Below are 12,767 nucleotides of genomic sequence, written 5' to 3' on the forward strand. Positions count from 1 at the left end.
AGGGCCCCGATCACACCTAACTCGTATTTTGCAGGGAGAGGTGCCTTTTTTTCAATTGTTTTCCTATGGCAATGAGCGTTCAGTGCGCTGTTTATGCCTCGCGTTTTTGCAGTTGAAAAAAAAAGCAACTTCGAGCGGAAAAAGCGCCCGAAGTCACTGCGTTTTTTTTTTTTAGAGCGCTCGTGATTAATCAGCAATTATGTCCCCAATGAAATAAAACCTTACCAATCTGATATGTTCTGGTCCAGTCGCGCTGGCAACGTTGATCGATCAGCTTGGTCATCTGCATTTTCCGGATCCGATTCGGGCTCAAATTTATAGCTGTAGTACCGACATTATGATCTGTCATTATTGCTTTGGGAGCTGATGTTTCAAATCACAATGCACTGGATCGCTAGCCAATCAGAGCACACCGAGCTTTTCAGAACGATGAGCTTTGTAAAAATCGACGCGTTTCAGAAAGGTGGGGCAAATAATTGACTAATCAACTGGGAGATTACAGCCCTACACTTCTGATGAATTGGCATCAAGTTGTTTTTTAGTGGATGTTACAAGTTCTCAGAGGTATCCTAGCAGAGTAACCACAGAACAGAGTAACGTTTTTGTCTTAATTTTTATAATATAATATTTTATAACCAAATTGATTTTATTTTGCTTTAAAAATTTTATTATTTGTTTCAAATACTCTTCCACTCTGATATTTTGTTACACAGCCCTGCTGACAAGATCTGCTTAGAACATAATTAATTTCTGTTTGTCCATGCTGGTTGATACTTGTTTGGTGCTGGTCTAGATGGTGGATCAGCAACACTGCCATTTTGTTAGCTAGTAAAATCTTGCTGGATAAGCAAGTATAAAAGCCTTGCATCTCATGTGTGTTTTCAACAGAAAATCTAAAGACATTTAGCCTATATATTTTTAAGTGCGAGTTACTTTTTATCTTATAATCAGTGCTTGGCAAGCTTTCTTTAGTACCTGTTGTAATTTATTTCTGGCGAAGGTACTGCAGATCACTTTATTCACTTTAATTCCAAAGGTCATTTCTATTTATATGTTCTTGAGCAGTTAATTAATGCTCTCTTTTGAAATGCATGCCACTTAAAATGTCTTGCAACAAAAGACCTGTGGAACAGCAAGTAAAAGCATTGATTTAGATCAGTATGTAGTGCTTTATGACAATATGATGGATACTTTTGAGTAAAAAAATGCTCTATAGCGTAGCAGTATGTTTAAAAAGGTTCATTATCAAATGATTTTGTTTTTAACAACACTGGACCGTAAGACCTTCAATGATATCTTTTATGATTTCTAATCTGCAGCAAACACATCCAAGCTTGCAGAAACGTATGCTGCGTCTGAAATCGAATATTTCCCTACTAAATTGTATGTGAAAAACAGTAGGCTACACCAACAGAGTAGTATGTTCAAATGCATAGTATTCAAAAAACAGTAGGCGAAAAGTACCCAGAAGACCTAGGGTAAGTGTACCCATTAAGCCCATGTACCCTTTAAGCCCACTTTCAACTCTGAAGTCAAATAAAAAAAAGAGAAAATTATATTTTATGCTGCTTATTATTTTAACCAATCCAGTGATTTGTTACTTCCCTGACATTTTTTATTGCATACCAATCACATTTGGCAATGTTGAGTTAGCCCCACCCATGTGCATGCTGTCTCAGGTGACCTCACACAAAGTCACCCCAAAACTTCGGTGTTTCTGGACCCTTCAGAAATCAACACATTTCTGCAATTTTCAGCCATTTCTTTGGAAATTACATTGATATTATGTAAAATAAGAGATAAATGTATTGTTTTTTTGTGTTTGAACAAATAGTACTTCATCATTTTATATCATTTTCTTTTAAATGGAAAGATGAGTTTTATTAGCTTGCGTTCAAAGCTAATCTCTAGGTCAAACCATTAGCCTTACAGAAAGATAGACTGCCAAAGAATTAATGTGAACTGCAAACAATAAATGTTTTGTGATTCATTTTACATTAATTTACTAATAAATACATCATAAATTGTTTTGTAGAGAAGATTTCTTTTATAAATTAACTTTTTTTAAAGATGGGCTTAAATGGTACAGTGCCACAAAACGCATGCAAACTAGAGCCAACACAAGCTAACCTTGAATTAAAAAAATGTAACATTTCTCAATGTGGGCACAATGAAAATTACTATGATACTTAGTCCACAGTATATTTAAGCTCCATGCATGTATTTGTAAACATATCTTACATTTTTAAAGAAAAACATTGTCTTTTTTCACCATTACTCACTGTGGAACCATTTAAGCCCACCTGATGTGTTTCAATGAGGAATCCCTCTAATTGCAAACTGATTCATTTTCTGAAAGTGTTTAATGATAACGTGACTTTGTGTGCTTTTATCTTACTAACCTTTTACCCTTACCTTACTTACACACAAATTACACACATTCATTCAAATGAGATAGAGCCCGTTTTGTCCTAAAGTCCTTTATGTATAACTGGGCATAATTCGGGAGCCAAGCTGAGTTAAGGCTTGATATTCTGGGCATGGAGAGCTCCCAGAGGGACCCTATATTCCCCACAGTCCTCGGAGTCAAGCCGACCTAAGGCTGCATACTCCCGGTGTGGGGGGCCCACTAGGAGACCCTCTGAAACCCCAGAGTCTGGAGCCCCAACTCAGCTTCCTTCCCGAGATACACCCAGTTTAACTTCCACCTTTGACCAGGCATAACTCGGGAGCCAAGCCGGCTTAAGGCTCCAGACTCCCTGTGTGGGGTGCCCACTAGGAGGCCCCCCTAAGCCCAGAGTATGGAGCCCTAACTCGGCTTGGCTCCCGAGATACACCCGGTCAAACTTCCAGCTTGACTCCAGCTACAACTCCAGTCAAGCCGTCCATACCACCGGCCACTAACACCAACCCATCATACCCAGGGCTCTAATCAAACATTAGCAAAAAAATTTTTTTTTAATACTTCCCTGTCACTAAATAAATATATTGATGTTTTACTTCTTTAAAATCATTTAATTTTTTTATATTTTGTGAATCAGTGATGATGTGGGCTTATTTGGAACACATGCGGGCTTAAATGGTGCCAAAAGTACCAATTAAGCCCATGCCAGACTTCTGACTTTATTCCTAAATTATCTTAATTTTATATTCTAAAATGTTCATCAACTAATTAATACAATTTCAAATGAGAGATTAATCTTGCATTTTAACAAATAATTTTTCTTATAAACTATGTCAATATCTATGAAAAAAACCTAGACTTAGATTTTGGTGGGTTTAATGGGTACACTTACCCTACTACTTCTGAAGTGTGCTACTACTTTGTATTCTGAAGTGTGCACTCGATGAACACTTTACTACCCCATGAGGCCCTGGGAGAGGACTTATGAATGGCAGTGAAGCAACGCAACTGATGCTGGTAGATCACATGACAGTAACACAGGGCTCCAGATAGGGCTGCACAATATATCGAAAAATTATCGTTATCGCGATAATAGTATATGCGATATCCGTATTGCAGAGAGGTGCGATAAATTGCATTTATTTTGTGCCAAGCATTTGTGTGATGCATGCATGCATAGGTTGTTTATCCAAATTCGACCAATCAAATGTGTCCTTACTATCTTTATACCCACCTCCCTAGTAGGTGCTATTATGCTATTGGCTAGATCGGGCCCACAGGGGAACCTAGTGGCTCAGAGCAGAGAGTGGAAAATAAAAACTAATGGCGGGAGTAGAGACAAGCGAGGAAAACAGAACAGCGAAGAACCTGTGCCTAAAGAGAACGTCTCGGTTACGTATGTAACCCTCGTTCCCTGAGTAGGGAACGGAGACGTTACGTCGGATGACGACGAATGGGGTTTCGCTTAGAAAGCTTCTCACCTTCTCACCTTCGAGTATACAAAACGAGCCAATGGCAAGAAAATGCCATGGGTCTGCGGAATTTGCATAGCGTAAGTCCGCCCCACGTTGTGGGTATATAAGGAAGTACGCTGGCAACATGCAGATATGTTTCTTCGCTGAGGCGTTCTACACTCCGGCGTTCCAGCGGAAGTGGCAGGGAGACGTAACGTCTCCGTTCCCTACTAAGGGAACGAGGGTTACATACGTAACCGAGATGTTCCCTTTCGTGGTCACTCCGAGTTACGTCGGATGACGACGAATGGGGTCCCCAGTCTAATCACGCCACCTCGGCTGTCTTCCAGTGCCCTGCGCAAGTCTGAGCTCCCTGTCGTGAGACTAGCACGGATGAAGGAGTCCTACTTAACACAGGAATACCAAGGTACACTGGGAAGCATATCTCAGCGGAAATATGCAATCATGCCCAGCCCGAAGGGGGGGACTTTGAATACACATATGACCCAGAGGGGCTGCATATGGAGTATCACTGGGGTGTCCAGCCGCAGGTGGAATATTTCAACCCCAGGGGTGGCAAGGTGGCTTGCCGAGGGAAAGACACATGCTCAGAGAGGCTTACAGTGGAAATACACATGTGGGGGTCGCCCAGAGGGGGAACCATGCACATGGAGGCACCTAGCCAAGCACGAAGCTGCCGGTGGCATAACTCTGGTGTTGATGTCGACAGTGCTGGAGGAACTCAGGGCCTGCGGGGAGGCTCGCCTGAGAAGAATATCGCACGTATCCCGTCCGTGGAGAGGAATGGCGAGCAAGCGAAGACACCTGAGCAGAATCTAGTACCGGCTAGTTGAAGCGAGTACATGAGAAGAAACTGGCTCCACTCTGAGATTATAGAATCTCGCGAATGTGTTAGGTGTCGCCCAGCCTGCAGCTCTGCAATGTCTGTTAGTGAGGCGCCATGCGCTAGAGCCCAAGAGGATGCCACACTCTGAGTGGAGTGGGCCGCCACACCAAGGGGGCATGGTCGACCTTGCTGCTGGTATGCCAAAGCAATGGCATCCACTATCCAGTGAGACAACCTTTGCTTGGAGAGAGCCTTTCCCTTCAGCTTCCCACCATAACAGACAAAGAGCTGGTCTGAGGTCCTGAAACACTGCGTTCTGTCTACGTAAGCACGGAGAGCGCGTACTGGACAGAGCAGTGCCAAGGCTGGGTCTGCCTCCTCCATGGGCAGCGCTTGCAGGTTCACCACCTGGTCTCGAAAGGGTGTGGTGGGAACCTTGGGCAAATATCCAGGCCGGGATCTCAGGACCACGTGAGAGTTAGCCGGCCCGAATTCCAGGCACGCTTCGTCAACCGAGAATGCCTGCAAGTCCCCTACCCTCTTGATGGAGGCCAATGCAACCAGGAGCTCCTGTCTTAATTGACAGGAACTTAAGCTCCACTGATTGCAGAGGCTCAAAGGGAGCGTTCTGCAGGGCAGTTAAAACCACTGAGAGGTCCCAAGAGGGTACGAGGGGAGGGCGAGGAGGATTCAGTCTCCTCGCTCCCATTATGAGAGGTGTTGATGTAATGACTTAAAAAATGCTGATTCTATTTTGTGTGTGGATGGAGCTTAACTTGCATCAGTTTAAAGAATATATTTTTTGCCTTTTATTATGATAGGAAAGTATAGTATCAAGAAAGTTTGACGACCCTGGACTTGAACTCGGGTTGCCCAAAGCTAAAAAAAATATTGTCAGGGTACTGACAGCTAGGCTATTGAGACTAGTAACTTCCTTCAATTTGATAAATATTAGAACCTTATTGTGTAAGAAACATAGGGGGAACGGAATCCGACGGCAAATAGTTCAGCTGTCGAAATCTGTTCCCCCACTCCCATTATAAGAGGTGTTGATGTAATGGCTTAAAAAATGCTGATTCTATTTTTGTGAGTGTATGGAGCTTAAACAGCATCAGTTTGATAAATATAAGAACCTCAGTGTGTCAGAAATATGGGGGGAACAGAATCCGACGGCAAAAAGAAAAACAGTTGTCAGAATCCGTTCCCCCACTGCCATTATGAGAGGTGTTGATGTAATGGCTTAAAAAATGCTGATTCTATTTTGTGTGTGGATGGAGCTTAACTTGCAACAGTTTAAAGAATATATTTTTTGCCTTTTATTATGATAGGAAAGTATAGTATCAAGAAAGTTCGATGACCCGGGACTTGAACTTGGGTCGCCCCAAAGCTAAAAAAAAATATTGTCAGGGGACTGACCACTAGGCTATTGAGACTAGTAACTTCTTTCAATTTGATAAATATTAGAACCTTATTGTGTAAGAAACATAGGGGGAACGGAATCCGACGGCAAAAAAACAGCTGTCGGAATCTGTTCCCCCAGTCCCATTATGAGAGGTGTTGATGTAATGACTTAAAAAATGCTGATTCTATTTTGTGTGTGGATGGAGCTTAACTTGCAACAGTTTAAAGAATATATTTTTTGCCTTTTATTATGATAGGAAAGTATAGTATCAAGAAAGTTCGATGACCCGGGACTTGAACTCGGGTCGCCCCAAAGCAAAAAAATACATTGTCAGGGGACTGACCACTAGGCTATTGAGGCTAGCAAAATGCTACAATTTAATAAATATTAGAACCTTATTGTGTAAGAAACATAGGGGGAACGGAATCCGACGGCAAAAAAACAGCTGTCGAAATCCGTTCCCCCACTCCCATTATGAGAGGAGTTGATGTAATGACTTAAAAAATGCTGATTCTATTTTGTGTGTGGATGGAGCTTAACTTGCATCAGTTTAAAGAATATATTTTTTGCCTTTTATTATGATAGGAAAGTATAGTATCAAGAAAGTTCGACGACCCTGGACTTGAACTCGGGTTGCCCAAAGCTAAAAAAAATATTGTCAGGGTACTGACCACTAGGCTATTGAGACTAGCAACTTCCTTCAATTTGATAAATATTAGAACCTTATTGTGTAAGAAACATAGGGGGAACGGAATCCGACGGCAAATAGTTCAGCTGTCGAAATCCGTTCCCCCCCTCCCATTATGAGAGGTGTTGATGTAATGACTTAAAAAATGCTGATTCTATTTTGTGTGTGGATGGAGCTTAACTTGCATCAGTTTAAAGAATATATTTTTTGCCTTTTATTATGATAGGAAAGTACAGTATCAAGAAAGTTCGATGACCCGGGACTTGAACTCGGGTCGCCCCAAAGCAAAAAAATATATTATCAGGGGACTGACCACTAGGCTATTGAGGCTAGCAAAATGCTACAATTTAATAAATATTAGAACCTTATTGTGTAAGAAACATAGGGGGAACGGAATCCGACGGCAAAAAAACAGCTGTCGGAATCCGTTCCCCCACTCCCATTATGAGAGGAGTTGATGTAATGACTTAAAAAATGCTGATTCTATTTTGTGTGTGGATGGAGCTTAACTTGCATCAGTTTAAAGAATTTATTTTTTGCCTTTTATTATGATAGGAAAGTATAGTATCAAGAAAGTTTGATGACCCGGGACTTGAACTCGGGTCGCCCCAAAGCAAAAAAATACATTGTCAGGGGACTGACCACTAGGCTATTGAGGCTAGCAAAATGCTACAATTTAATAAATATTAGAACCTTATTGTGTAAGAAACATAGGGGGAACGGAATCCGACGGCAAAAAAACAGCTGTCGAAATCCGTTCCCCCACTCCCATTATGAGAGGAGTTGATGTAATGACTTAAAAAATGCTGATTCTATTTTGTGTGTGGATGGAGCTTAACTTGCATCAGTTTAAAGAATATATTTTTTGCCTTTTATTATGATAGGAAAGTATAGTATCAAGAAAGTTCGACGACCCTGGACTTGAACTCGGGTTGCCCAAAGCTAAAAAAAATATTGTCAGGGTACTGACAGCTAGGCTATTGAGACTAGTAACTTCCTTCAATTTGATAAATATTAGAACCTTATTGTGTAAGAAACATAGGGGGAACGGAATCCGACGGCAAATAGTTCAGCTGTCGAAATCCGTTCCCCCCTCCCATTATGAGAGGTGTTGATGTAATGACTTAAAAAATGCTGATTCTATTTTGTGTGTGGATGGAGCTTAACTTGCATCAGTTTAAAGAATATATTTTTTGCCTTTTATTACGATAGGAAAGTATAGTATCAAGAAAGTTCGATGACCCGGGACTTGAACTCGGGTCGCCCCAAAGCTAAAAAAAAATATTGTCAGGGGACTGACCACTAGGCTATTGAGGCTAGCAAAAGGCTACAATTTAATAAATATTAGAACCTTATTGTGTAAGAAACATAGGGGGAACGGAATCCGACGGCAAATAGTTCAGCTGTCGAAATCCGTTCCCCCCCTCCCATTATGAGAGGTGTTGATGTAATGACTTAATAAATGCTGATTCTATTTTGTGTGTGGATGGAGCTTAACTTGCATCAGTTTAAAGAATATATTTTTTGCCTTTTATTATGATAGGAAAGTATAGTATCAAGAAAGTTCGATGACCCGGGACTTGAACTCGGGTCGCTCCAAAGCAAAAAAATATATTGTCAGGGGACTGACCACTAGGCTATTGAGGCTAGCAAAATGCTACAATTTAATAAATATTAGAACCTTATTGTGTAAGAAACATAGGGGGAACGGAATCCGACGGCAAAAAAACAGCTGTCGAAATCCGTTCCCCCACTCCCATTATGAGAGGAGTTGATGTAATGACTTAAAAAATGCTGATTCTATTTTGTGTGTGGATGGAGCTTAACTTGCATCAGTTTAAAGAATATATTTTTTGCCTTTTATTATGATAGGAAAGTATAGTATCAAGAAAGTTCGACGACCCTGGACTTGAACTCGGGTTGCCCAAAGCTAAAAAAAATATTGTCAGGGTACTGACCACTAGGCTATTGAGACTAGCAACTTCCTTCAATTTGATAAATATTAGAACCTTATTGTGTAAGAAACATAGGGGGAACGGAATCCGACGGCAAATAGTTCAGCTGTCGAAATCCGTTCCCCCCCTCCCATTATGAGAGGTGTTGATGTAATGACTTAAAAAATGCTGATTCTATTTTGTGTGTGGATGGAGCTTAACTTGCATCAGTTTAAAGAATATATTTTTTGCCTTTTATTATGATAGGAAAGTATAGTATCAAGAAAGTTCGATGACCCGGGACTTGAACTCGGGTCGCCCCAAAGCAAAAAAATATATTGTCAGGGGACTGACCACTAGGCTATTGAGGCTAGCAGTATGCTACAATTTAATAAATATTAGAACCTTATTGTGTAAGAAACATAGGGGGAACGGAATCCGACGGCAAAAAAACAGCTGTCGGAATCCGTTCCCCCACTCCCATTATGAGAGGAGTTGATGTAATGACTTAAAAAATGCTGATTCTATTTTGTGTGTGGATGGAGCTTAACTTGCAACAGTTTAAAGAATATATTTTTTGCCTTTTATTATGATAGGAAAGTATAGTATCAAGAAAGTTCGATGACCCTGGACTTGAACTCGGGTCGCCCCAAAGCAAAAAAATATATTGTCAGGGGACTGACCACTAGGCTATTGAGGCTAGCAAAATGTTACAATTTAATAAATATTAGAACCTTATTGTGTAAGAAACATAGGGGGAACGGAATCCGACGGCAAAAAAACAGCTGTCGAAATCTGTTCCCCCACTCCCATTATGAGAGGAGTTGATGTAATGACTTAAAAAATGCTGATTCTATTTTGTGTGTGGATGGAGCTTAACTTGCATCAGTTTAAAGAATATATTTTTTGCCTTTTATTACGATAGGAAAGTATAGTATCAAGAAAGTTCGATGACCCGGGACTTGAACTCGGGTCGCCCCAAAGCTAAAAAAAAATATTGTCAGTGGACTGACCACTAGGCTATTGAGGCTAGCAAAAGGCTACAATTTAATAAATATTAGAACCTTATTGTGTAAGAAACATAGGGGGAACGGAATCCGACGGCAAAAAAACAGCTGTCGGAATCTGTTCCCCCACTCCCATTATGAGAGGTGTTGATGTAATGACTTAAAAAAATGCTGATTCTATTTTGCGTGTGGATGGAGCTTAACTTGCATCAGTTTAAAGAATATATTTTTTGCCTTTTATTATGATAGGAAAGTATAGTATCAAGAAAGTTCGACGACCCTGGACTTGAACTCGGGTTGCCCAAAGCTAAAAAATATATTGTCAGGGTACTGACCAGTAGGCTATTGAGGCTAGCAAAAATGCTACAATTTAATAAATATTAGAACCTTATTGTGTAAGAAACATAGGGGGAACGGAATCCGACGGCAAAAAAACAGCTGTCGAAATCCGTTCCCCCACTCCCATTATGAGAGGAGTTGATGTAATGACTTAAAAAATGCTGATTCTATTTTGTGTGTGGATGGAGCTTAACTTGCATCAGTTTAAAGAATATATTTTTTGCCTTTTATTATGATAGGAAAGTATAGTATCAAGAAAGTTCGATGACCCGGGACTTGAACTCGGGTCGCTCCAAAGCAAAAAAATATATTGTCAGGGGACTGACCACTAGGCTATTGAGGCTAGCAAAAATGCTACAATTTAATAAATATTAGAACCTTATTGTGTAAGAAACATAGGGGGAACGGAATCCGACGGCAAAAAAACAGCTGTCGGAATCCGTTCCCCCACTCCCATTATGAGAGGAGTTGATGTAATGACTTAAAAAATGCTGATTCTATTTTGTGTGTGGATGGAGCTTAACTTGCAACAGTTTAAAGAATATATTTTTTGCCTTTTATTATGATAGGAAAGTATAGTATCAAGAAAGTTCGATGACCCGGGACTTGAACTCGGGTCGCCCCAAAGCAAAAAAATATATTGTCAGGGGACTGACCACTAGGCTATTGAGGCTAGCAAAATGTTACAATTTAATAAATATTAGAACCTTATTGTGTAAGAAACATAGGGGGAACGGAATCCGACGGCAAAAAAACCTCTGTCGGAATCCGTTCCCCCACTCCCATTATGAGAGGAGTTGATGTAATGACTTAAAAAATGCTGATTCTATTTTGTGTGTGGATGGAGCTTAACTTGCAACAGTTTAAAGAATATATTTTTTGCCTTTTATTATGATAGGAAAGTATAGTATCAAGAAAGTTCGATGACCCGGGACTTGAACTCGGGTCGCCCCAAAGCAAAAAAATATATTGTCAGAGGACTGACCACTAGGCTATTGAGGCTAGCAAAATGCTACAATTTAATAAATATTAGAACCTTATTGTGTAAGAAACATAGGGGGAACGGAATCCGACTGCAAAAAACAGCTGTCGAAATCCGTTCCCCCACTCCCATTATGAGAGGAGTTGATGTAATGACTTAAAAAATGCTGATTCTATTTTGTGTGTGGATGGAGCTTAACTTGCATCAGTTTAAAGAATATATTTTTTGCCTTTTATTATGATAGGAAAGTATAGTATCAAGAAAGTTCGATGACCCGGGACTTGAACTCGGGTCGCCCCAAAGCTAAAAAAAAATATTGTCAGGGGACTGACCACTAGGCTATTGAGGCTAGCAAAAGGCTACAATTTAATAAATATTAGAACCTTATTGTGTAAGAAACATAGGGGGAACGGAATCCGACGGCAAAAAAACAGCTGTCGGAATCTGTTCCCCCACTTCCATTATGAGAGGTGTTGATGTAATGACTTAAAAAATGCTGATTCTATTTTGCGTGTGGATGGAGCTTAACTTGCAACAGTTTAAAGAATATATTTTTTGCCTTTTATTATGATAGGAAAGTATAGTATCAAGAAAGTTCGATGACCCGGGACTTGAACTCGGGTCGCCCCAAAGCAAAAAAATATATTGTCAGGGGACTGACCACTAGGCTATTGAGGCTAGCAAAATGTTACAATTTAATAAATATTAGAACCTTATTGTGTAAGAAACATAGGGGGAACGGAATCCGACGGCAAATAGTTCAGCTGTCGAAATCCGTTCCCCCCCCCTCCCATTATGAGAGGTGTTGATGTAATGACTTAAAAAATGCTGATTCTATTTTGTGTGTGGATGGAGCTTAACTTGCATCAGTTTAAAGAATATATTTTTTGCCTTTTATTACGATAGGAAAGTATAGTATCAAGAAAGTTCGATGACCCGGGACTTGAACTCGGGTCGCCCCAAAGCTGAAAAAAAATATTGTCAGGGGACTGACCACTAGGCTATTGAGGCTAGCAAAAGGCTACAATTTAATAAATATTAGAACCTTATTGTGTAAGAAACATAGGGGGAACGGAATCCGACGGCAAAAAAACAGCTGTCGGAATCTGTTCCCCCACTCCCATTATGAGAGGTGTTGATGTAATGACTTAAAAAAATGCTGATTCTATTTTGCGTGTGGATGGAGCTTAACTTGCATCAGTTTAAAGAATATATTTTTTGCCTTTTATTATGATAGGAAAGTATAGTATCAAGAAAGTTCGACGACCCTGGACTTGAACTCGGGTTGCCCAAAGCTAAAAAATATATTGTCAGGGTACTGACCAGTAGGCTATTGAGGCTAGCAAAAATGCTACAATTTAATAAATATTAGAACCTTATTGTGTAAGAAACATAGGGGGAACGGAATCCGACGGCAAAAAAACAGCTGTCGGAATCCGTTCCCCCACTCCCATTATGAGAGGAGTTGATGTAATGACTTAAAAAATGCTGATTCTATTTTGTGTGTGGATGGAGCTTAACTTGCAACAGTTTAAAGAATATATTTTTTGCCTTTTATTATGATAGGAAAGTATAGTATCAAGAAAGTTCGATGACCCGGGACTTGAACTCGGGTCGCCCCAAAGCAAAAAAATATATTGTCAGGGGACTGACCACTAGGCTATTGAGGCTAGCAAAATGTTACAATTTAATAAATATTAGAACCTTATT

Source organism: Rutilus rutilus, assembly GCF_951802725.1.
Source record: "Rutilus rutilus genome assembly, chromosome: 14".
Lineage (NCBI taxonomy): Eukaryota > Metazoa > Chordata > Actinopteri > Cypriniformes > Leuciscidae > Rutilus > Rutilus rutilus.